The sequence below is a fragment of the Ylistrum balloti genome, unplaced genomic scaffold (genome assembly GCF_031769215.1).
Source record: "Ylistrum balloti isolate Yb309-2 unplaced genomic scaffold, AGI_CSIRO_Ybal_v1 Utg369946, whole genome shotgun sequence".
Lineage (NCBI taxonomy): Eukaryota > Metazoa > Mollusca > Bivalvia > Pectinida > Pectinidae > Ylistrum > Ylistrum balloti.
Window position 1 is genome coordinate 645,336 of NW_026782051.1, and position 23,941 is coordinate 669,276.

General features: G+C 35.1%; 1 protein-coding gene across 1 annotated transcript in view; it reads left to right on the forward strand.

Moving 5' to 3' along the window:
- Positions 1–6,440: 6,440 nt before the first annotated feature.
- Positions 6,441–23,941, forward strand: part of LOC132547341 (ras-associated and pleckstrin homology domains-containing protein 1-like) — a 126,690-nt gene continuing 109,189 nt past the window's right edge. The window contains exon 1 of the mRNA XM_060211107.1: positions 6,441–6,582. The gene's annotated coding sequence lies outside the window, so the exon portion shown is untranslated. The remainder of the gene's footprint in view (positions 6,583–23,941) is intronic.

Below are 23,941 nucleotides of genomic sequence, written 5' to 3' on the forward strand. Positions count from 1 at the left end.
CTTGTTTCCATGTTTTACCATTGATTAAACGACTTACTAATCAAGAGGTTTTTTACTCTATAAATTCTTCCTAGAGTCACTTATATAGCCATTTAGTAAGTGGTGCTTCTTACAACATTATTTCACAAAGTAGTTAAAAATTGTATTGTTTTAACAGAGTTGAAGTTTTCTACACATAGGTGATGTATTGAATCAGGACATTATGTTAATGAGGGAGAAAGGTACAGGTGTTTGGTTAAATTTGTATCCTTTGTCATGTTATTGAGGAAAAATTGTTTTAAATTGTTTAGTACATTGTAGATTACAAAATCTAGAGTGAACAGTTTTAAAACGTACTATTGGGGAAACATTTGTATTTAAGTAGTTAAGATTTTAATCACTATAAATGTTATATGTGTAATTTGCTGTTTATTCTCTACTCTATGAATTAGTATCCGGTATGCCCTGTGGAAATATCATTTCTTATTTGTAGGTATACTGATAGGCTACAAAGCTCAACATAATAAAAGAAGTTGAATTTGAATACTGATAATGCTACGGAGGAATCTTTTTCTCAAGACTTTATTCGTATTGTTGATTGTGTGTAGTAAGATGACAAATGTCATTTGCCCATATTGTATTGTGTATTTACCAGGGTTACATACTCCCCCTCCAGGAAAGAACTCATCCTCGAGTTGTTACATATTCCCACTTTGGGAAATACCCCATCCTCAAGTTTCTATGGCTTACAGTAATGTTTGTGAAAGTAACGCTAAGTACAATGTATTATTCCAGAGTCCCAACATGGCTTACTAGTCTGACTGACGCTCAACCAATCGAGCTGAGGAGAAGCCCTCTCTCAGTGGTATATTACGGCCAGAATTTACCAAGGTTACATATAAGTGAGAGATAATGGCAAGTCCAGTAAATTAAGAATGGAATTTTTTTTCGTAAATATCACATGCAATGAAAATTCGTATTCTTTCTTAATCTTCTTGCTCCTTAAGTATTGGCTCTTGATCCAACCCTATCAACCCTCCATCCTTTCTGAACCTTGATCCTTGCCCTCTATGCATATTGAACCAGGATCCTAGGATTCCATCTTTATCAGCCCTTTGTGTCAAATCATATTGCAGTTAATTTGTGATCAATATGTAATATGTACCTATTTGTCCACTTGAGGGACACAGCATATATAGGCTTAAGCCTCTTGCTAACACCCATTGAATTTTTTTTTCAATAGATTCCTTGCGAAATGTAAGGGTGTGACTCCTCTCGTGTCAGCCCGCATTCTATTCTCTTATCATCCCTCTATAACCTTGTTTGTTTCCTATATAATTCAGACCTTTATCATCCCCCTATAACTTTGTTTGTTTCATATAATTTAGCCCTCGATCCCCAATGCGGTATCAACGCACTTCAGCAAGCGTAACGTCATTAGATTTCGCTCCAGCCCGATTTCTGTGTATTTTGACAGATACACTTTAATTCCATGCCAGTGCATTAACCAGGCACGGATAACAGCCCTCTGCATTATACGTCCCCGATTTTCCGTGTCTTGCATTTAGAGGATACTTATTACTGTCGTGTACCCATTAGGGAATGGTCTTTTCAAGATGGCGGACTTGGACGGCCACAAAATGCAGGTGGTCATTTCATGCTAAATAATCACTGGTTTATGAATACACTCTGACCGTGGCAACGCGAAGCTCAGAAATATTCGAAATTTGTATCACACTATCTGAATGGTGTTATGGACATATATCATTGTGAGCCCTTCGCAAAGTTAACCGAACGGTTGAATTCGGCATAGAGGCGAGACCTCTGATATTTTGCTCATATCGAAATATTTAAGCAATCTAAGGTTGATTTTCATTGTCAGAGACAATCTCCAATAACATTCGCTTTTAAGCGATATATTGTATCATCGCTCTATAATATTCACAAAAATCGAAAGAAAACTTATGTTTTTGTTACGGACCTCAGAAATATATAGCAAATTTGACAGAAAAAGTTACTTACAGATTGGTTCCAAAACCAGATCCATTTCGGCTATGGATTGGTCCTATCAATGACTGTAATGGGATTAAGAGTGAACTAGAAATACCTTAATAAAAAATGTGGTATCTCCCCTATTGTGAATTTTTCCTTTTCCAGATAGCAACACTCCTGTATCCTCAACCTATGGTGTTTATATGTCATAGTTGATTCGATATTCAAGAGCCTGTTCCTATTATCACGATGTAAAAATTACTTGTCCGGACCATAACTGGAAAATTTGGTACAAAAAAAAATAATATTAATAAATAAATAAAAAAAATAAATATAGATAAAAATATCGATGATCCCAAATGAGATAGATATCGGTCTTGACAGTAAAAATGTGACATTTGAAAAGTACAAATGTACGCTTTTCCCCAAGTTCCAAAGTTTCCGCTTAAAATAGACGCGATATTACGTCAGCTAGTTACAAAGAAATAAAGCCTCGTAATTTTTTCAATGTGTGAAAATACAGAAATAATCACAGTCTTCGCAAATCATAGGGCCAATTATAAGTCGGTCTCCCTCCCGACTGCATGGCCTTATATAGGCTTACACATATTCTTTTAGAAACGTGCATTTGTGTTCTCACCGACAAACGAGAGAAATTAATTTATTATAGGTAGCTATGGAATAGGAAATCGTATAATTGGAATGAATCAAATGCGTAAAACATATAACAGTTACGTCAATTGCTACATAGAATTATGAAATCGGCAAGAAATTCCGGGAGTTTTTACTTCGGTTCATCATACGTTTTTCAATGCAACGACACCTAATTTCCGTATACTGTACTCTCTGGAAGTCATTATCGCGCACTTCCACATTTTATGTCATTACGCAAGTAAAATTTTGACACCCTGTGTCTTATTGTCGAGGAATTCTTCTGTCGCAGGGTACTAAAGCGACATGTGAAACTCGTCTATTAAATGTAAATGGTACAATATTGTACCCAAGCTCGCGACATTGTCAATTGAAAAAAAAACGTCTCGCGATGCTCGGTATGGCAGAACTAACCTTAAACTGGTACTCTGGCTAATGTCTAACAGGGGTTTATATGGCTTTTGTGTTTTAGCACGATTTATTGACGATATGTTTTGCTCTTGTCTGTGTTCATAATTGTTTTCGAACAAGTGGACAATCCAAAGCAATGACTTTTGGCTGAAAAAATCTTTATCTATTTACCTATAGCATGTAAATTGTTTTCTCATATATATGTAGTTAGCATCCTTCAGTCGTTTCGACTATGGATTAGCGCTGTGATTGGTTGATGAGGAACATCTACGTCGGCAGCTGTAGAGACCGATTCTCAATCCACATGCTCTGTTACAGTCCTGGCATGTGAACATTTGTGGTTCCTGGTCACTGCTCGTAGTGCACTGACTGGCTTTTCTCCTTGCTCTTTTTATGGCTGTTCAGTTGCCGAAAGGCCAGTTCACCTTCCTTCAGGCCTTTGGCTACTCGCTGCTTCCAGACGGTTCCTGAGCTGGCTGAGTCTTCCCATGACCGAGGCTGAATGTTGCAAGCCTTCATGTCTCTCATGCAGGCATGCTTGAAGTGGAGGTGGGGACGACCCCTCTTTCTCGCACCTGTGGCAAGCTCACCTAGAGGAGGTCTTCAGGGATACGTCCGCTTCCATTCTGTGGACGTGTCCTAACCAACGTAAACGACGTTGGCACATCATGGTGAAGATGTATGGTAGACCAGCTTTGGCCAGAACATCGTTGTTTGATAACTTGTCTTGCAACACTATCCCGAGTATTCTGCGGAGGCACCGGAGGTGGAAGACTTGGAGCTTCTTTTCTTGGAAGAGTATGTCGTCCGGGGTTCGCTGCCGTAGAGGAGAGTGCTTAGAACGCAGGCCATGTAGACATTCATCTTTGTTTGAATTGTGAGGTGATTGTTGTTCCAGACCCTTTTGGAGAGTTAAGAGAGAGTGGACGAAGCTTTGCCTATGCGGTTGTTGATCTCCATATCTAGCGACAAGGTGTCCGATGTGGTAGAGCCGAGGTATTGGAAATGATGTACAACATCCAGTTCTTCTCCTTTCACTGTAAGAGTTGGTTCTGGTGTGTCTTGACTCATGACTTGGCTCTTCTTTTGGCTGATCGTGAGACCAAAGAGATCGCAGGAGTCGGAGAACCTCTGGAGTCCTGGTTGATGGTAGGAAACTATGGTAGCGTCGTCTGCAAACAGCATGTCTCTGATGAGGACTTTTCTGACTTTGGTTTTTGCTCTGAGTCTTGCAAAGTTGATAAGGCGGCCGTCTGACCTAGAGTGGAGGTACACACCATCTTCTGTGGTGTTGAATGCCTGTTTCAGCAAGGGGGCGAAGAAGATTCCAAAGAGGGCTCGTGCGAGAACGCAGCCCTGTTTAACTCCGCTTTAAACTTCAAACTCTGCTGATATGTCACCGGTGGGCACCCGATTTTTGGCAGCATCTTGAACAGACCATCGCGGCTGACTAATTCGAATGCTTTTTTTTCAGTTTTGGTTTACTTGGAATAGTCGATATATACAAAATGAAAATCACTTTTGCAAACATATGCAAACGTGTCCTTGTATTTATTCAAGAATTACGCAGCGCCTTAGATGCATCTTCCAAATATTATTTGTACAAGCATATTGCTGATACCTTTTGTACCCAGTTCTATCTGACAAAGCTAAATTTCTTTAAGTTAAAATATTATTGAGTCAATTTCATCCCACGAAGGCAGAGAGTATAAACACTGTGTAATAAAAAGGACGTATAAATGTATAATAACAATTATTTGATATTTGTCAATAACTCGTTAAATAGTACTTTATCGATATGTCACGGTGCTTTTTATGTATTGTTTCTATGTTGTCATTACTTCATGACGTCATATATATATATACCTGTAGTAACGTCATACAGTATTTCATCACGTAACTGATCTATTTATTTTACAACAATTGCGAAACAAGTTCTTTCAACTTATGCTATATCACTCTTGTCACGTAACTGACCCGTACTACATGTATTAGACATATATATATGTGTGTGTGTGTGTGTGTGTGTGTGTGTGTGTGTTTGTGTCTATTTGATTGGAATCGTCCTCCGCCATCTTGTACATTACATATATAAATTTTGATAATTACATATACAATCTACTTGTACCTATTAACTGTAACTGTATTATTGTATTTCGATATAATAAAACTTGAAACTTATCGGAGACTTGTACGTAATCGCTTCAGTTCACCTTTTTTCTGGAAATCTAATCGAATAGCACTTATACCCTTTATTGTCTCGTCCTACCTCTGTAAAATTCCTGAAAGTATCTTTAAGCACACTTAAAACAAAATCAAGAATGGTTGTTATAATCATGGCTGCATCGTACACTTGTCGTTTAAAGTGATTGTACATGTAAGTATTAACGTCAACATGGTATATACATTGTTCAATTCTTTAATAATGCTTTCATGATTCGTCGTTATTGTTATATTTACTGTAAGTGAATCTTAATGATTCATTGTTACACGTGCATTAATGCCGTGTTTACTTGTACAGCGTTGGGACTGTGAACTGAAATTATGTGCCATTTTCACCTAATTTTTTTTTTAAATTGAGATTGGCCAACAAAGATATATTAATGTGTTGGAAAGTTATTAGACTATACTTGATATTCAGAGGATTTAAGAGATTTATAAATCTTGCCTTTATTTCACACTGAAGTTGTCAAAACAATTATTTTGCTAAAAATTGTAAAGATTATGATGGAGATTCATGTGCGAGTTTTAACTAAAAAAAATCATCGAACATTTTTGAAATTTATATATCTGTAACGAAGAAATGTTAAATTTACTGACCAGAGGCATGCATATTGGATTTTATTTTTCTACAAAACGATATATTAATATTTTTCTGAAATGCCGCTATATAATCTATAGTTAAAAAAGGTTCACCTGGAGCGAGAAATCCGCGACGCGGTAGGTCATAAATAGCTGTATATAACAAAGGTTTAACCATCCATATTTATTGGATAGGTATTGGTAGATACGATATAGCGTCGTTCACGATGGAATGGTCAAGTCTAGCACACGGTAACGCGCTTTCAGAAACCATATAAAAAAGCATAGTGTGTCGGTGTTATTTCCCTTGATACGGATTTGGCTATTTGTACACGTGCGAATTATGAACAATTCTTTTATCAGCAATTTGTCGCGCATGTAGCCCGACCAGTTCTTCTTGCATATACATGTTTGTATACTGTATGCATCCGTGTATTGTATCGTATGGTGGGCAGGAGACTGCTGCAGACAGAAACGTCGTCCTCGATTCAAACACACCCGCGTACGTAACGCTTCGTTGCTGATATTGCGAAAATTATGCAGGGTCAAAGGTTGACATCCGGGGAATTATGATCCATTCTGGTCTCCATTGACCGGAGACGGCATTGTTTGGTTCATGTGTGCGGGAAAATATATTTGACCTAAAAATAATGTGAGAATTTCAGCAAAGCACCGTTATTTTGTTTGCGGAAAGTGGGATTTATTCAGAACAGTTCTGACAGTGTCTCCAAAGCAGAAGACATTCAGGTAAGAATTCTACTTTCACGCGAAGTCGATGATGTCATCCAATGTTGGGGATGCTGACGGGTTGCTGCAACTGCGAAGAGTCTGAGAGATGGGGCCCACAAAAGGGCATTCAGTCCGATAGGATATGTGACGTCCTTTCACCAATATTGAGAATGATTTTTTGTTGCAATTTTTCGGATGTTTTCTTAATTTCAAACGGTAACATTTGATTTTTTGCGCTGAAATTGAGTAATGTTTCTTAGCAGACGAAATACAATTTGTGTATTGGAAAATTAATCTAGACCGGGACTGTATATTGTGACAAGTGTCAAGCCGGTTGTGTCAGACATGGAATAAAACGCTTGCTAATGAAAATACTTGTATTTTAAATGAATTAATGTTATAGATGGAAAATTATGATTAATATCAGCCTGCAGTTACAATGAGAAGTATTCTAAAATTATTAATTGACGATTTTAGGATAAAATCGCCTAATTTTAAGGTGTCATTTCTCCTTAATGTACCCAATTTCACAGTTACATTGGCAGAACTCCAAAAAATAAAGTGTGAATGTCTGCATGGAAAATTGCATGCTGGATTTCGAGATGAAACTTTCACACATCGATTGAAATCATCCGTTTGATCTTAAACAGAAGTCACAAATCTTAAACAAAAATCCACACTATTATTGCTTTTATTTTGTTTTAATGTCAGAAATTTAGGACAATATGGTTATTTTTAACTGAGGTATTGCTGTTCTAGTTTGTATGATTTTTCAGCTTTTATGTTACTTAGTCCTGACACCTGGTGTAGATCTAATTCAGTGAGGCATTACAAGTCATCAGTTACATGTGTTGTACACATATGAAACAAATTAGATGGTATAAACAGGAGGATACATAAAGTTGTGTTTCAAGTAAAACTCTTCTGGAGTCTCTCTGACATTTCTATAGGTAGACTTCTGGTTTAATTTGAATGAGGTTAACCATTCTGTAGCAATTATATACTCGATGGTTATTTTTCCAAGAATAATTTTTAGGCATAATGATACTCCTCCAAGATTAAGATATAAGGTATGAATGTTTTGGATCATATGGGTGACGGTATTTATTTTTCATACACTCGCCTACCACTTGTGAATTCTAAATCATCATCAGCAGTGGTTTACCACTAAAAATATGCACCTTTAAATTATGATACAGTTGCAGTTTAGATATTTGTTTTGACCAATAAGTTGGCTAATTGGCTAATAAGTAAAAATCATGTGTATATATTTTACTTCATTTGTCCGATGTTCCATTAACAGATTTTTATTCACTTTTTTTAACCTTAATGACCTTTCATGTGTCAATGGCCCATTAAGAACATAATAAAATCAAACGAATTTCATGTAGTTTACAGTAAATATTCGAAAACATTTGATCTGTATATTTCCTACTATATGCCTAGGGGGCCAACATACAAAGTTTCACTCAAAGGAAATTAACATATTACAGGACATTGTAATAGTATTGGTATTGAATTTCATTGAACAGAGATAGATATTAGGGTGAACATATTATCTAATTTTAGATTCTATTGTAAGGAATGTATTAATCTGTGTTTCTGTATATTGAAATTACAGCAGACAGAATATAAATGTTTTTGGAACATATTGCCACACACTTCATCATATCTGCTGGCCCCCTTGAAAAAAATAAAAAAAATAAAATTGTATCTTGGAAATGACATTTTCTGACAGGTTTATATTTACATGGGTGTATATTTGTTATTTGAGTAAGAGAATACGTTTGTTGGCTGCCTTTGCTTATTGCAAAAACAATATGATAGACAAAAAGTAGATATTGTGTATATATTGTAACATATCAAATGCAAAGTTTCAGTTTTTTGGTCTCTGGAATTTCTTGGGCTGTCATCCAATGCATTTATCACATAAAACTTCTAGTATCTGTAGATAGATAGAACTAAGTTATTAAAGGTGATTGAAGTGCAAATGAATAACAAAGAACTCTTTCTGTTTATGTCAGCTTAGCATGTACCAATGTTCTAAGGTAGAATTTCAATGTCCCCCGTACCAAATTGATCCTTTCAGGGAAATACCCAATGCACTGTTCAAAGGATAGTAGCTCTGACTGGTGGTGTACCAATTTTATTTTCTTCTCTGAATGCTTCCCATTGCAGGCTTTGCCAATGTTACAATTCGTCATCGTGGCATGACGAAGAGAGAGATAACGGACCAGGGATTTCCATAAAACTCCCTCCGGGCTCTGGAACATGGTCCCCAATTGTCATTACAAATGGCAGTTATTATTTCAATAACTAATAAAAGATAGTTTCTGGTATTGTATTACAAGGTTTTTTTTTTATCTAATATACATTACTTTCATATGATGATCAAATTTGGAATATTTCTTTAGGAAGATTCCTGAATTATATGCTTTAGAAAATCAGGGAAATCAAATCTGAATCATAGTGATCCAATATGTCTGATTTTATTCATAATTGAATAAATAATTCATCAAAGTTTGTTTATGACTCACACTGGTGGTAGTGTGACATTGTCAATATTGTATAAATCAAACTAGAATTGATGAATATTTAATGTTCTCACCTTGTCTCGGTACCTTATAGATTTATCACTAGGAGGCTGTGACTGGCTCTCGGACTCTTCATTATAGCAACATACCTATCATCTGAGGTGAAATATATGTATTTATTTATTTATTGTGCTGAGAAATATATCCATAAAATATTTAAAAAATTGCAAATGGAATGTTTGTGTTTGCAACATCAGATCTCTTTAGGTTAGGTGTGCAGTTTCACCAGTCAGAGTAGGAGCTATCATATAGTGTAACATTTTTCAATAACTCTCTCAGTCTGATAAAATTTTGTGTTTGGAAAAGTAGATCTCATATCAAGAGTTGTCCATAGTGAAAAGTTGGTTAAATCTTTACAATTTTTTTTAAAGAATTGACCACCTAGAGAATTATTATCTATAACCCATATGACATTCCACAAAAAATAAATTCTTTGATTGTGTAGAAAACATTTCCATCACTTACAACATGTCTTAATGTGTTCAAATTATTCCTGGTTAATTTTAAATGGATGACCCCTGTAGTCTGAGTGACCTAGAGGGAGGAATGGTTATGTATGTTACAGTGTCAAAATAAACCGTTGATACACCACTATAAGTCAAACATGTGTTTCTCATCGCATGAAAAGTGTATGTGTCAGTACAGTTAGATTATGGAGAACATTTTGAAGGTGGTACCAGTGAGGATGTTGAAAATATCCATTTAACAAGGATCAGAGGCCGATGTATTGCTAAGTGAATAAAATACAGCTCCATATAACCGAAGGGTGCACGTTCAAATTTCACCACAAACATTTTGCCAAGTAAAGTGATTATTTTTATATTTAGCTCTTTGCAAGAAGCTAGTAAGTATGAATAAACTGGACAAATAAGAAATCTTTGTTGGAGATTCAACAAAAAGTACAAAACTTTTAAGTCAGTTTACCACACCAAGTACATGTAAGTTGGTAGTTGAATCAGTGCCATTTGATATAGTTTTATTTGATATTTCAGAAACTTCATTTTTTTCTTTAATTTGAAGTAACAAGCAAATGGTATCATATCTTTGATCAGTTCTGCATGTGTAATGTGTGTGAATACCATAAAGGGCAACAAATTGGTTGTCAATGCAAGTACTACAAAAGCTTTTTGGAGGTATATATTATGTATTGCAGAGAAAGGTCTGAGCTTTTTATTGAATGTTGAAGAAGACAAAAAGATCCAGAGATTGGAAGACATGATGTATTTCATGAAAGCATTGTATTAAGATATGAGCATGGCTTCTTTACATGAAATAACTTCAGCTTTCACATAGTTTACCTCACAGCTATCAGTTATCGACACTATTTACATTTGATTACACTAATAAAGTTAGATCATACGACATAGCTGTGTTTTATTGCATTGCCAGCAGCTCATTGGAAAGGGGTATGGTTCAATATCATTGCAAGTATCACGGAAAAAAAACATTAACACAATATCTAACAAAAAGTATTGAACAACAATTATTTTGATTGATAGAGCTCTTTCCTACTGTATGATAAAAAATATGTAAACAAGAGTCAACTGGCTTTACTACAGGGTAGCCTTCGCTACAAAAAATCTATAAAATCTGATGTTTAGATTGGTTGGCGTTTTAATCTAATTGCCCTAGTCTTGGATGTCCAATATCATATGCGTGGTATAGCAGGCAGACAAATTTGGGAAAATTCTAGTCATTGTAGATTTTCATAGTGTTAATATTTATCTGGCAATAAACCTATTCCTTTATGTATGGCAGTTAGTTTATTTACATATATTCCTAATTGTTCTTCTATCCGTTTACCAAGAAATACTAACTAGTTGTCTTAAAATAAGCAAAATCTCTGTACTCGAGTTAGAGGTAGGTAATGTATGTTGGCAAACTGGGCTTTGCAGGATAAATATGATAATCTGAAAATAAGATCTACTAGCATCATAAGGTTTAAGATTTAATATCACTTCTAAATAATAAACCAGCTTATCTGTCATATATAAAGTAAAGAATTTATGAATTAAGGTTTTTTTGAGTATTAATTTTTTTTTCTTTTTTAATTTATACATAATCGTTTAAACTTGACATTACTATACCATAAGCTATACTATACAAAACATGAAAAAGTACCAGGTGACACTACTTAAACAGCAATGTTTATGATTGGAAGAGTAATATGGTAGTCTTGAAACAACATCAATTTGTACAAAATTAGAGATGAATAAAGCAAAGGGAGGTAACTCAGTATGCAATACAAATTGTGTCCCCTACCTGCATCATTATGTAATGTCTAGAACCCCAAGAATAGTGTAATAACTACAAATGCTTTCATGATACCTAATGGTAGAAGCTCTAGAAGCTCACTATAAAGATAATATAACTTGCCTAGACTTGATAACTGTGATACATGCAGGGCTGTCACACCCCATTTTGGGACTGGGGCCCGGGGCCCTCAGAATTGGGAAAAATAGCAGCGTTTTCCTTAGAATTGGGAAAACTTGGGGTCTAAATTGGGAAAAAAGATTCTTTTTTTGCATTGGGAATGGGGCCGAATATCGGCCCTAAATCTAGCAGATTGAGAGCCCTGACATGGCTTTGACCATGGAAGGTTCAAACTTGATTAAGTCTTTTATCAAAACTGGTGATATTTTTTACTATTTATGCATATTTCTATTTGGAAGATTAGACTTAAAGCTAGAATGTATACTGTGTGTCAGTAAACATGTACTATGCAGTCGATCATGACCTGGCTTTGTGAGACAAAGTATTCATGTAATGGATGTTAAATTATGATACTGATTGGTAATGTACAATACTGCTTGTTATTGGTATCTGTACCATCCATCTTCACTGAAGCTGTTCTAGAATAGGGTTGGTCAAGTTTCACTGAATAGGTGTTTTATGATGGGGAACCCAGACAGTCTCATAAATTGTCCAGTACAAGACGGTGGCCAGACACTCATCTCTGGGCGATGGGCTGTTACCCTCAGACAGTTAATCTCTGTAGCTATCTAACACCCTGATTCCCACCCTTATTTCCCTAGACCATTCAATTATGTTATAAAATAAATTTTACAAATTATATGGTCTATTATAATCATAATGGCAAAATATATATAAAAACTCCAGTTATGTTTGAAACCTGTTATTCTTTCATTTACCAGAAAAACATAGTAATATTGCCACCATTTGTCTTTAAAAACTTGTGGTGTTGTCACCATTTGTGTCAAGAAACTGTTTTCAGTGAAACCTTTTACTGCCACTGTTTGTCCAGTCCTTGAAGTAGACTGCCACTATAATGGGTATATATATCAAGTGAGATTTATTATATGAAATGAGAAGCGAAATATGAAAAGTTATTAAATAATCAATGTTGGCTTTTTCTTGGAACAAATTTTAGTGATGATGTTTTGAATAATACTGCTTGACTATAAATGTAATTATTGATGATACACATCAATGGCAGTTAAAATTTGATAATGTCACATCTGATTACACTGACATTCTTATGTAGTACAGTATGATGTAGAAAGGATACATTTTAATATGTATGTAAAATTTAGGTCCTGATTAATTAGAGGTTTAAGGTAAAGCATATATTATGTAGGGGGGGTTGTGTTTCACTGATACTCCCCCTTCCCCGCCTTCCTCAGAGAATGACAAATGAACCAGCATTACAGCAGAATGCTTAAATACGAAACACATGTTATCAAGTCTTTCCATTCAGTTGAATCAGGGAACATTAGGCCAAAACAAAGTTTTTGTTAGATTTTCTTTATGTATATTTCCATTCATTTCATTGAAATAATATTTTTTCATGTTTTGAAAATTAGCATTAAGATAATGAGCTCAGTTTAGAAAAATTGACATATTGATGATATCTTATATTGACAGTTTATAATTGCAACATGCAACTGAAATTATATATAATTAGGATATGTTTCTCCATGATTCTTCAAACCATTAAAGAAGATATAACTTCTATTTGGCAGGTTTCCATGATTTCAAACTGAGCTTGAGAGTGTAATAATTCAAAACAAACAGATAAAAGAGACAAAGAATTCCTAAAATAACTCTGTATCATCAAATGTCAGAATGTTTAATACCTTCTAACAAAATTTAGATTCCTTTTATCTCTTGTAAAACTTCAACTTCTACAAACATTTATATTCATTCTTTTTAGTAAAGAACTCTTTCCTGTTGTTGCATTAAGCAATGATTTAGATAATTAAATGTAGATTTTTTCGTAGGCAAAATAAGGCCTTGCTGTGCAGATAACGTTCCATCTCAAGGTTGGTGAGCTCATATGAATAATAATGTGGTACCATATGGATCAACTGTAAGTTAAAATGTATGTACCAAAATGTGATAAAAGACCTCAATTTCTGCCATTAGTTCAATTTGGCCATACAGATGTTATAGACATCAGTCGCAATACAGTGAATTTAATGAATAGAAAATATGCATAATTCTATGGGCCCCCTCATCTTGATTCAAAACTACCCTGCTGATGGCATTCAAAATCTCTTTAAAGCACATGAACAATAGCTGTTGCTGTCTACCAACAAGATATTTGTTATTCCTTTTATTATTCATTTTTAGTGAAGTATAGCCAAAATCTATCTGCTTTTGTTCATTAAGGATTCCTTTTGTTCCTTTCAAACTGGAGGAATGGTTGAGATTCCTTGTTGTTGTCTTTCCAGTCAGAGGAAGTGTTGTTTATATTATCTTATACCACATTCCTCATGAGTTGGGTGTATGGTTTATATACTGGTTTGGTTTATATGTCAATGAAAAAGAATCGGCAGGATAAAAAATAAATGGTACTGAGATTTTTAATGATTACCTGCCCGTCATGTGTTTGTGACTGAAACACATCATCTTGAACTGTCATTTTCAATCATGTACAAGATGATGTAAAGATTGAAATAAAAATAACATTCTTATGGATTTAATTAATCATACCTTTTAATATGAATCACAATAATATCTTCTGGACTTTTGCAGTTACTTCGAAGCCATAGCTGAAGTTTTCAATAGTCTTTTGCATCTTGAGATTGATAGATCATAGGTTATAGGTCAAATTTTAGAACGACCGCCATGCTAGAAGAAGTAATATGGGACTATAAGAATTTGGTCAGTACGCAAGGGTTTTAATATTTAACAGCACAGACATCAATGGAGGAATTGTTTGATAAACTGTATGTAATGTCAGGCCCTACATCTGTGAATAGTCAATCTGTGAAGGCACTCGATCCAAATAAGTTCAATATTTGCAATTTTATGCTTTTTGAAATACATCAGTTAATAAAGGGTTATCTGTGTATTGTTCATTTTCATACATATTGAATGTTTCACTGATGATCTAGATAAATTGCCCTCTGATGTCTGTTATATCAACGTAACTGTTACCACTTTGTTGAAACTACCTTCCGTTATCTGTTACCAGTATATGAAACATCAACAATTGTGGTCACTATATCATAAGAAAGAATGCGGCTTATATTCCAGTGTGGCTTACAAGTAAGTAATAAATTGCTAATAACTGGCCCTGCGGCTTATATACTGGTGTGGCATATAACCCAGAGAATATGGTACATAGTTAGATTCCATAATTTTGCAAACACTGTTTATTGGCTATTGAATTTTCATTTTATATAATGAAGATAAAATATTAAGTATTTCACATATTATGTTCTAATCCTTGTAACATTAGATGTAAACATTCTATATCATTTGCTTATATATACCTGGTACATAAAAAGTATTCAGATTGAAGGTGTATAAAACTAATGGATGTACGTTGTAGAAATGGAGTTGTTCAATGAATTTAATTTAATGACAGAAATTGGAATTGCAAATAACACAGAAATGAAAAAAAGGAAAAAATGAGAATTCAAAGACAAAACGATATGTGTATACAAGTATGCTGTACTTGTTGTTAGACAGCTTGTGTGTAATCCTCCTGAAATGTGCTATTGCATCTGTGATACACTCATCTCTTTCCTTGTTTAACAGCTTGGGCTGCCCAGAGATGTAGGTAAGGGGTGTGAGATAAGGTCAGTGCTAGGGTCAGAGAAGATAAGGGGGGATTTAGAGAGTGTGAAACAGTGGGGGAGGGGCAAGAGATGATAAATCACTCTCTAACATCTGCTAGGGAGGCTTTTGTGGACACTCAGATTTGTGAGGCCAATAGTACACTTGAAGTGATCAGAGATGGCTTAAAGAAAAGAGAGTGTGCAGCTTCAGTATCAGAGAGCTGATGATTTAATTTTATACACATTTAATTGGTCTTGATTATCGTGTTATCTCAGCACAAGCTTTGTACAGAATTGTTAACATTTAGAAAATAACTACAGCTCATACAAATTATTGGTATTATAGATTTGATGTTTAAATCTTAATGCAAATTGAATATCATTACATTTATTTTTGTCTGGACTCATGGTAGAAATCACTAGAAAATTGAAAACTTCAAAATGAAATTGTTAAAAGAATTAACTTGATAGATCAGGTGGACATTTTCCCCTTCTTATTGACCACAGGTATAACCCAGTGCTATTAGGTGGCATAAAATTACAGGAAGAACATGAAACTGTGGGTCTGATTTGTTTGCTCAAACAAACATTATGTTGATGTACACAATGCCATAGTTTGTCAGTTATTAGCGTTGTTTAACACATGGTTCCAGGTTACTGTAATGGATGCTTCACACTGAGTTTTAGAGTGTGTTCTTACCATATTGATCTCTATTCACTCATATATTGACATAGACAGGACATAATGGTCATTCTCTTTGACCTTAATTGATCTGTATTGGTCAGTCAAATGGCTCAATTGGTCATCTGGTACATTAATAGCCCATTTTTTTGCCTCTGATAAAATTCTTAGAAACAATTTCACTAATTTGATGATTTAAGATTGTGTGAGATTACTAGTGGATATTTATAATGTTGATGTGTTATAGATCTTCTTTGGCTTCTGTATAATTGTAATTACCTGTTAGCTACAAAAAAGCTGGCATTGTACAAAATTGCATTCCTCAGAAGTTAAAGTTCAGACTTAGACGAACACCAATATATACTTACATATCATAGGTAAATCAAACTAATACTATAAACATACTTGTATTATATACCTGTACTATAGAATAATAAGAGAGGAAATGCAACAGAGGTTGATGGGATTTGAACCAAGGACTCCCTGTCATTAGCAGTAACACTCGTAAATGGTTGTCAGAAGTCAATTTACCTGATGTGTGTCAGCAGTGAGGACAAACATTTAGCTGTATGTGTCTTGGCAGAGAGGACCACCAATATTTAAGTGTATGTGTCTCAGAAGGAAGGACCAATATTTAACTGTATGTGTCTCAGCAGGAAGGTCCTACATTAACTTATATCTATCTCAGCAACAATGACCAACATCTACCTGTATATATCTCAGCATGGAGCACCCACCATTTACCTGTATTTGTCTTAACAGGAGGACTGACATTTTCTTGTATGTCTTTCAGCAGGAAGGGTCATATATATCTAAACATTTACCTGTATGTGTCTAGGCAGTAAGAATCATTATTTAAATATTTACCTGTGTCAATGGATGAGCTGTTGTGGTATAGAATCATTGTCATGTTTGAATAGGCAACTATGACCAATCATAGGAATTACAGTGACATATGGTAGGCACTCGTGGTAAGGTTGCAGCTGCCGTGGTCAAGTGGACAAAACTGGACATAATCACTTTTATCTATATGATCTGATAATGGATGATTGATGCATCTACTCACAGATATATTTTGTGGATGTGCTTAGATTACTAAAATTCCAGTAGCAAGCTTGACATACTGATTTTCAAAATGATTTCCAAAGAAAATTAAAAGCATTCTTTTTGAAATCACAGACTGTCAGACAAATGGAAACTGCAAAAACTGGAAATATCGACAGGTGGTAGTTTAGTCTCTCTGTTCATAAATATATTGCTAAAGAGCAATTTATAACAAATTAATTAGGAAATTGATAAGCGTCAAACATAGTGTAGAAGAGAATCCATCCTATCAAAGTGTTGTAGAAAACACGGGAGATGTAATCTGGAAGTCCCGCCATTCTGTAGTCAGGCGACCCATATCCTTGTACTTTAAATGTGTAATGTTCTTCACTGGTTCCTGTTTTGATATTGAAATCTGCACCTGTTCATGCTAACCACCCCAGCTTTTCTCAGTGTTGCTTCTCAATTATAAGTCGAGGAGATATTCATGATGCAATTTAAAACCACAAGTATAAAAATCCATGAAAGTTGTTGCAAAAAATGGTAAACAAGCATACCTGTTTGATCACGTTTGTCTGTAGCTATTAAAATTTCTCAAAGGCAGATGGTTTGGTTTGATTCACTACCGTAAATCATGATATATAGCCCCATCTATTATGATAGTAAAGATACTCCTAAGAGCTGTATCAAGTAGATCATTTCTGAATTTATTAGCCTATAATCTCTGCCATCCTCATCAATATTTATAAATAATTATGTATTATTCACATTATATCAAACATGGATCTGCCCACCTCCAAGATCGTAAAGATATGAAATATGTGTTAATTACTTGTAACCAATAAAGATAAACTTTGAATGGAAATTTGAGACCTGGAGACAAAAACAATATCCATGGTTACTTGATGGATAAACAATCTAAAATTGCTTTTTGTAAGTGCATCAAAATATACTTGCTAACTTGAGCAGAAAATAAAGGTAGTGAAAATTGGCAATAAAGATTAAAGATGAAGACAGTGATTTTTGTCTAAAATACAACACTCAGTTTCTGTAGAAACTTTCAACATTGTATAGAAAAGGGATCAACTATCAGATGCTAAAAGTAATTATTCTTAATCTTAATTTTTAATTATGAAGTCTTCATGAGTCATTCTTTCAAACTATGTTGTCCGTAAATTGTTCAAGCAATTTAAGTATTGTTGCGAGGAATGTCAGTTTTGTTCTGAGCATTGTCATTTTATTGCCAGCAATATTAGTATTTTTGATGCCATCGATGTTGGTATTGTTGCCAGCAGAGTCAGTTTTGTTGCCAGCAGAGTCAGTTTTGTTGCCAGCAGAGTCAGTTTTGTTGCCAGCAGAGTCAGTTTTGTTGCCATCAATGTTGGTATTGTTGCCAGTGATGACAGTATTGTTGCCAGCAATGTCAGTATTTTTCACAGAAGTGTCAGTATTGTTGCCAGTAGTGTCAGTATTGCTACCAGCAGTGTAAGTTTTGTTGCTAGCAGAGTCAGTTTTGTTGCCAGCAATGTCAGTTTTATTGCCAGCAGAGTAATTTTGTTGCTAGCAGAGTCAGTTTTGTTGCTAGTAGGAGTCAGTTTTGTTGCAAGCAATTTCAGTTTTGTTGCCAGCACAGTCAGTTTTGTTGCCAGCACAGTCAGTTTTGTTGCCATCAATGTTGGTGTTGTTGCCATCAGTGTTGGTATTGTTGCCATCAATGTTGGTATTGTTGCCAACAATGTCAGTTTTGTTGCCAGCAGAGTCCATTTTGTTGCCAGCAATGTTGGTATTGTTGCCAGTGATGACAGTATTGTTGCCAGCAATTACAGTTTTGTTGCCAGCAATGTCAGTATTTTTCACAGCTATGTTAGTATTGTTCACATATGCTGAAATCACGTCACCTCATCTGATATCCTAATAGTGGTTCTCACCATAACATCACCATTTTGCTTTGTTTATTGTAAAACATAAGCAACAATCTCCAGTTTAAAGGTGTTTAATTGTGACCAGTGTAATGATATAAAACTTCATATGTTAGGATCTGTAAGTCTGTCTCAGTTGTTAGGCTCTGTAAGAATTTTTCATATGTTAGGATCTGTAAGTCTGTCTCAGTTGTTAGGCTCTGTAAGACTTTTTCATATGTTAGGATCTGTAAGTCTGTCTCAGTTGTTAGGATCTGTAAGACTTTTTCATATTTTAGGATCTGTAAGTCTGTCTCAGTTGTTAGGATCTGTAAGACTTTTTCATATGTTAGGATCTGTAAGTCTGTCTCAGTTGTTAGGATCTGTAAGACTTTTTCATACGTTAGGATCTGTAAGTCTGTCTCAGTTGTTAGGCTCTGTAAGACTTTTTCATATGTTAGGATCTGGAAGTCTGTCTCAGTTGTTAGGATCTGTAAGACTTTTTCATATGTTAGGATCTGGAAGTCTGTCTCAGTTGTTAGGATCTGTAAGACTTTCATACGTTAGGATCTGGAAGTCTGTCTCAGTTGTTAGGCTCTGTAAGACTTTTTCATATGTTAGGATCTGGAAGTCTGTCTCAGTTGTTAGGATCTGTAAGACTTTTTCATATGTTAGGATCTGGAAGTCTGTCTCAGTTGTTAGGATCTGTAAGACTTTCATACATTAGGATCTGTAAGAATGTTTCAGATGTTAGGATCATTTAGGACTGTTTTAGATGTTGGCCATGGCTAAGCACAATGCTAGAACACAAAAAAGCATGCTTATGAGAGAATTCCTGGCACTCAGAATCTTCACAAAGACCAAAAACTGGTAAATATAACCTATTCAACCACCAAATCAATGACCTTGACTTCAGGTTATCTTAAGATTCAGTTTGTGAACAGAATCATTCCACCATACGTTATGGATCATCAGACTGTTCATGTGACAAATAATAATTGTTTGTGCATTTTACCGTTTAATTGTCACACATGAGTTTTACCATTTACCTATGACCCTTCACCTTTGATCCATAATCGATGACCTCTAATATTTTAACTTTGATATGTCATCTTCAAAACATCCAACAATTGACAATGACAATTGCATAATGGTTTACCATAACTTCCTCATTGACTACAAATAAATTTGTAGTTTTATTTGGCCATAGATTTTTCTAAACATTGAATAGAGCACCTGCCAGTTGAACAGTCAATGATGTAATAAATTACCTGTTACATTTTACTGGTAAAATAAAAAGAGATACAGGTGAAAAGATGAGATAACATTGTACAATCTGTTTAGTTCATTGATCATCACGTGGTCTGTGAAGAATATTTAATTTAAAAAAAAATTTTCAAAAAGATTATATCATAGTTGTGATGGAGAAGGTTTAATTACTTTGATAACATGTGCCATCGTTTAAAGGACTACTTTTCCTAATGGGGATTTTCTTCCTTTGCTATTGTACACCTGTCACCATATGCCTCTCTATCTCAAATCAGAATACAATTGTGTAAGACAGGTGTTTGGTTAATTTTAGATATATTTTAGTGTATATATGTCACAATTTTTGTTAGGATCTGTGATAGTTTATTTGCTGTTGGAATGTTGGCCTATGTCATCTCTGGTGAAACTCAGATGTTGGGTCCGTGCTGCCTACCCCTGGCTGTTTGTGTTTCTCAGAAAGCTGAAGTGAGATACAGAAATTATGGACATATGTATTAAACTTTATTAAAGAGCAGCATCTGCCTCTTCTCAATCTCTAAGTTTTAAAGCTGAGGATACATCTCCAATAAGACATTATAATACAGTACAACTCTCCCATACCAGTCCTTCTTGAAACAGGTCACCTCTTAAAACTGAATGAAGTGGGGATGTACAGAAGTGTATCCTAAATGAAATGGGGATGTACAGAATGGTATCCTCTTTATTACAGTATTAAAAAACTTCCCAGTACCAATTCCACCCAATTTGAAAAACTGACCAAAATGATTAAAATGTACTGAAAATGTCTTCTGAAATCCAACCTTACCTGAATGATTATGACCGGACTTCTGACCAGCTGACCATTTAATCAATATCTGTGATGGAAGTCACATGTTTTTTTTCTCATGGCCATATATTTGTCACAGGTAAGCTTTCTATACAATACCTACCTCATCACGGGGATCATAATTGATAAGCTGATACGTTTGATTTTCATGTATCAAGATGAAATCATACCAAACAAAGTTATTGCTTCACCAATGCATTGACTGCAACATTGTGAAAGCAGACTAGTTCTGCAGATCTAGAAATCTGAAATTTCACATCTAATTTGCATATGCTATAAGGTGTACAAAGTAAAAATACAAATGAAGTGTTGTTTAAAAAGTTAATTTCAATATACTTATCAATGAAACATTAGTCCATTAAATATATCAGTTCTAACCACATCAAGACAGACTATTGGGACAGGTGGGAGGGGATATGCAATCAGTTCTGACATGACTGGACAATGTCTTTTCTAGAGTGAAAAAACAGTATTATTTTCACTTTGTTACCTCACTGTAGTGGCCATCTGTCTATAAGGGCCACCAGCCTTCCTTGGTCTTACAGTCAGTATCATATATTGTTATTTTTGTCCCATGGACTAACAGTCAGTATTATTATCTGTGTATAGTGGCCATCAACAGTAGTATTACCTGTTTATAGTGGCCATCAGTCTCCTCTGGACTTAGCATAATTATTAATTGTCTGTAGTGGTCATCTGTCTCACCTTGACTTACTATAACTATTACTTGTCTGTAGTGGTCATCTGTCTCACCTTGACTTACTATAATTATTACTTGTCTGTAATGGTCATCTGTCTCACCTTGACTTACTATAATTAGTATTTGTAGTGGTCATCTGTCTCACCTTGACTTACTATAATTAGTATTTGTAGTGGTCATCTGTCTCACCTTGACTTACTATAATTATTACTTTTCTGTAGTGGTCATCTGTCTCACCTTGGCTTACTATAATTAGTATTTGTAGTGGTCATCTGTCTCACCTTGACTTACTATAATTATTATTTGTCTAAAGCAGTCATTTGTCTCCCTTTGACTTTCAGATCCTCTGTCCTTCTAGAGTTACAGTCGATATGATCACCTGTCTTTAGTGGCTGTCTGTCCCCTGGATTTACAGGCAGTATTACCTGTCTTTAGTGGTCATTTTATCTGTTCATCTGACCCATTGACTTATTATAGTGATCACCTGTCTATGGAAGTCATTAGTCTCTCTAAGACTTACAAGTCCTCTGTAACCACTTGACTTACAGTCGATATTACCTGTGGTCGTCTATCCCCTGGACTTACAGTCGATATTACCTGTGGTCGTCTATCCCCTGGACTTACAGTCAATATTACCTGTGGTATCTATCCTCTGGACTTACAGGCAGTATAACCTGTTTGTAGTGGCCAGTTGGTCTCTCCCATGGACTTTGCAAATAACTATCACTTGTCTATAGTGGCCATTTGTGTCTCTGGTACTTACAGGTCCTTCTGGACTTAAAGTTAGTGTCACTGATTGGCAATTATGGTCAACTATTTTTTCAAGGACTTACAATTTATAGCAGTCATTCGACACCCTCCAACTGACAATCTTGGGAACTATATATGTGGAATTGTGAGTAAACCAGGCAACTCATTATTATGTCATAGAACCCTTATTGATTCCATTTCGACATTTGTCATCTTAATGTTTCTGTCATATGTGTGAGAAGTTTGTAATTAATATGATTAATAGGGATAGTATTGATGCTGGTTAATGACTTGTCCTGATAACAACTCCTACTCTGTCTGCACTACTGCTGTGTTTTACATGCTCCTCGGTAGAAGTGAGGAGTAAGTGACACAAAACGGTTTTTATTGATGACATTGGTTCCTCCCTAACCTTCCGTGCTTGCTAGCTTTAGAAGCTGAACGTAGGAGGACACTGGATAAGGGATCGGGTTTAAGTATTGTCAAGTTATCAGTGATAGAGAAGGGAAAGAAGAAGAAATAGATCGTGTTCTTGCCATAAGAAAATTGTTCTTATATTGTTTACATATAAGAATGAAAGGGTAGTGAGATAGTGCACTGAGCACAGCATCAAGGTTTGCAATCTCAGGTGAAAATCTGAATTGTTGTGTTTGATGCAAAGGACAGTTTGTGTTTCCTAGGAAACTGAGATCATAGACTTATATAATCTGCTGATGTGGTCATGTCCGTGGGCAAGATACTTTATTGCAGTTTTTCTGGATTGCATGTGGTAGACTTCTTCTATTTTCATTAATTAGCCACCAGCTAATTAAGTATCAGGGAAACTTGCCTCAATATGACCCTGGCTGATCATTGTGTGATAGCATTACAAGTGAAAACTGAAAGTCAGTCATCTCCCCTTATGTCTAAATCCATATCTCTAATTAAGAATTCAGTTATATTCCTTCCTTTATATGCAAGTAAATTTCTCTTCATGTATGAAATGCTATGTGTATTGCAGTTAACCACTGACTGCTTTGATTTACATTGATATCAAGATAAGAGTTTAAAGGACACACCTTCCTCATTACATTGAAATATTTTTGATTGGATCCTTTTATTTATTTCAAAATATGGTCTTTGATTTTTGAATTCTCTTCAAGTGGTAGAACCAGGACAAAATAATGTAGAAATCATGCACTGTTTTAAGATTAAAGATAAATTAGACATGTGTTATTATTTATGTTTAACTATCTGCAAAGCTTACTACATGTTTGTTGATAAAAAGGCAAAAATTGTGCAAAACTAACCAGATGTGGGGATAGGACCACTGAAACACTGATAAGATTCATCATACATCAGAGAGTAAGTTTATTGTTTTGGAGCTCCATAAACACCCATTCTGTTTGTTACATGCTAACAACAGTTGGGAAATTCGTTTTTTTTTTTTGTTCCCAGGAACTTGACAATAAATGATAAGACACTTCTGGCTGTCGTTTTGTCACTACAATAAGGTCTGTATCTTTTTGTTGCTGCTAGGGTGATGTTTTTGTTTTACTATTGATCACAAGATTCTTGTTCTGCTAACATGTTGTCTCAGAACTGC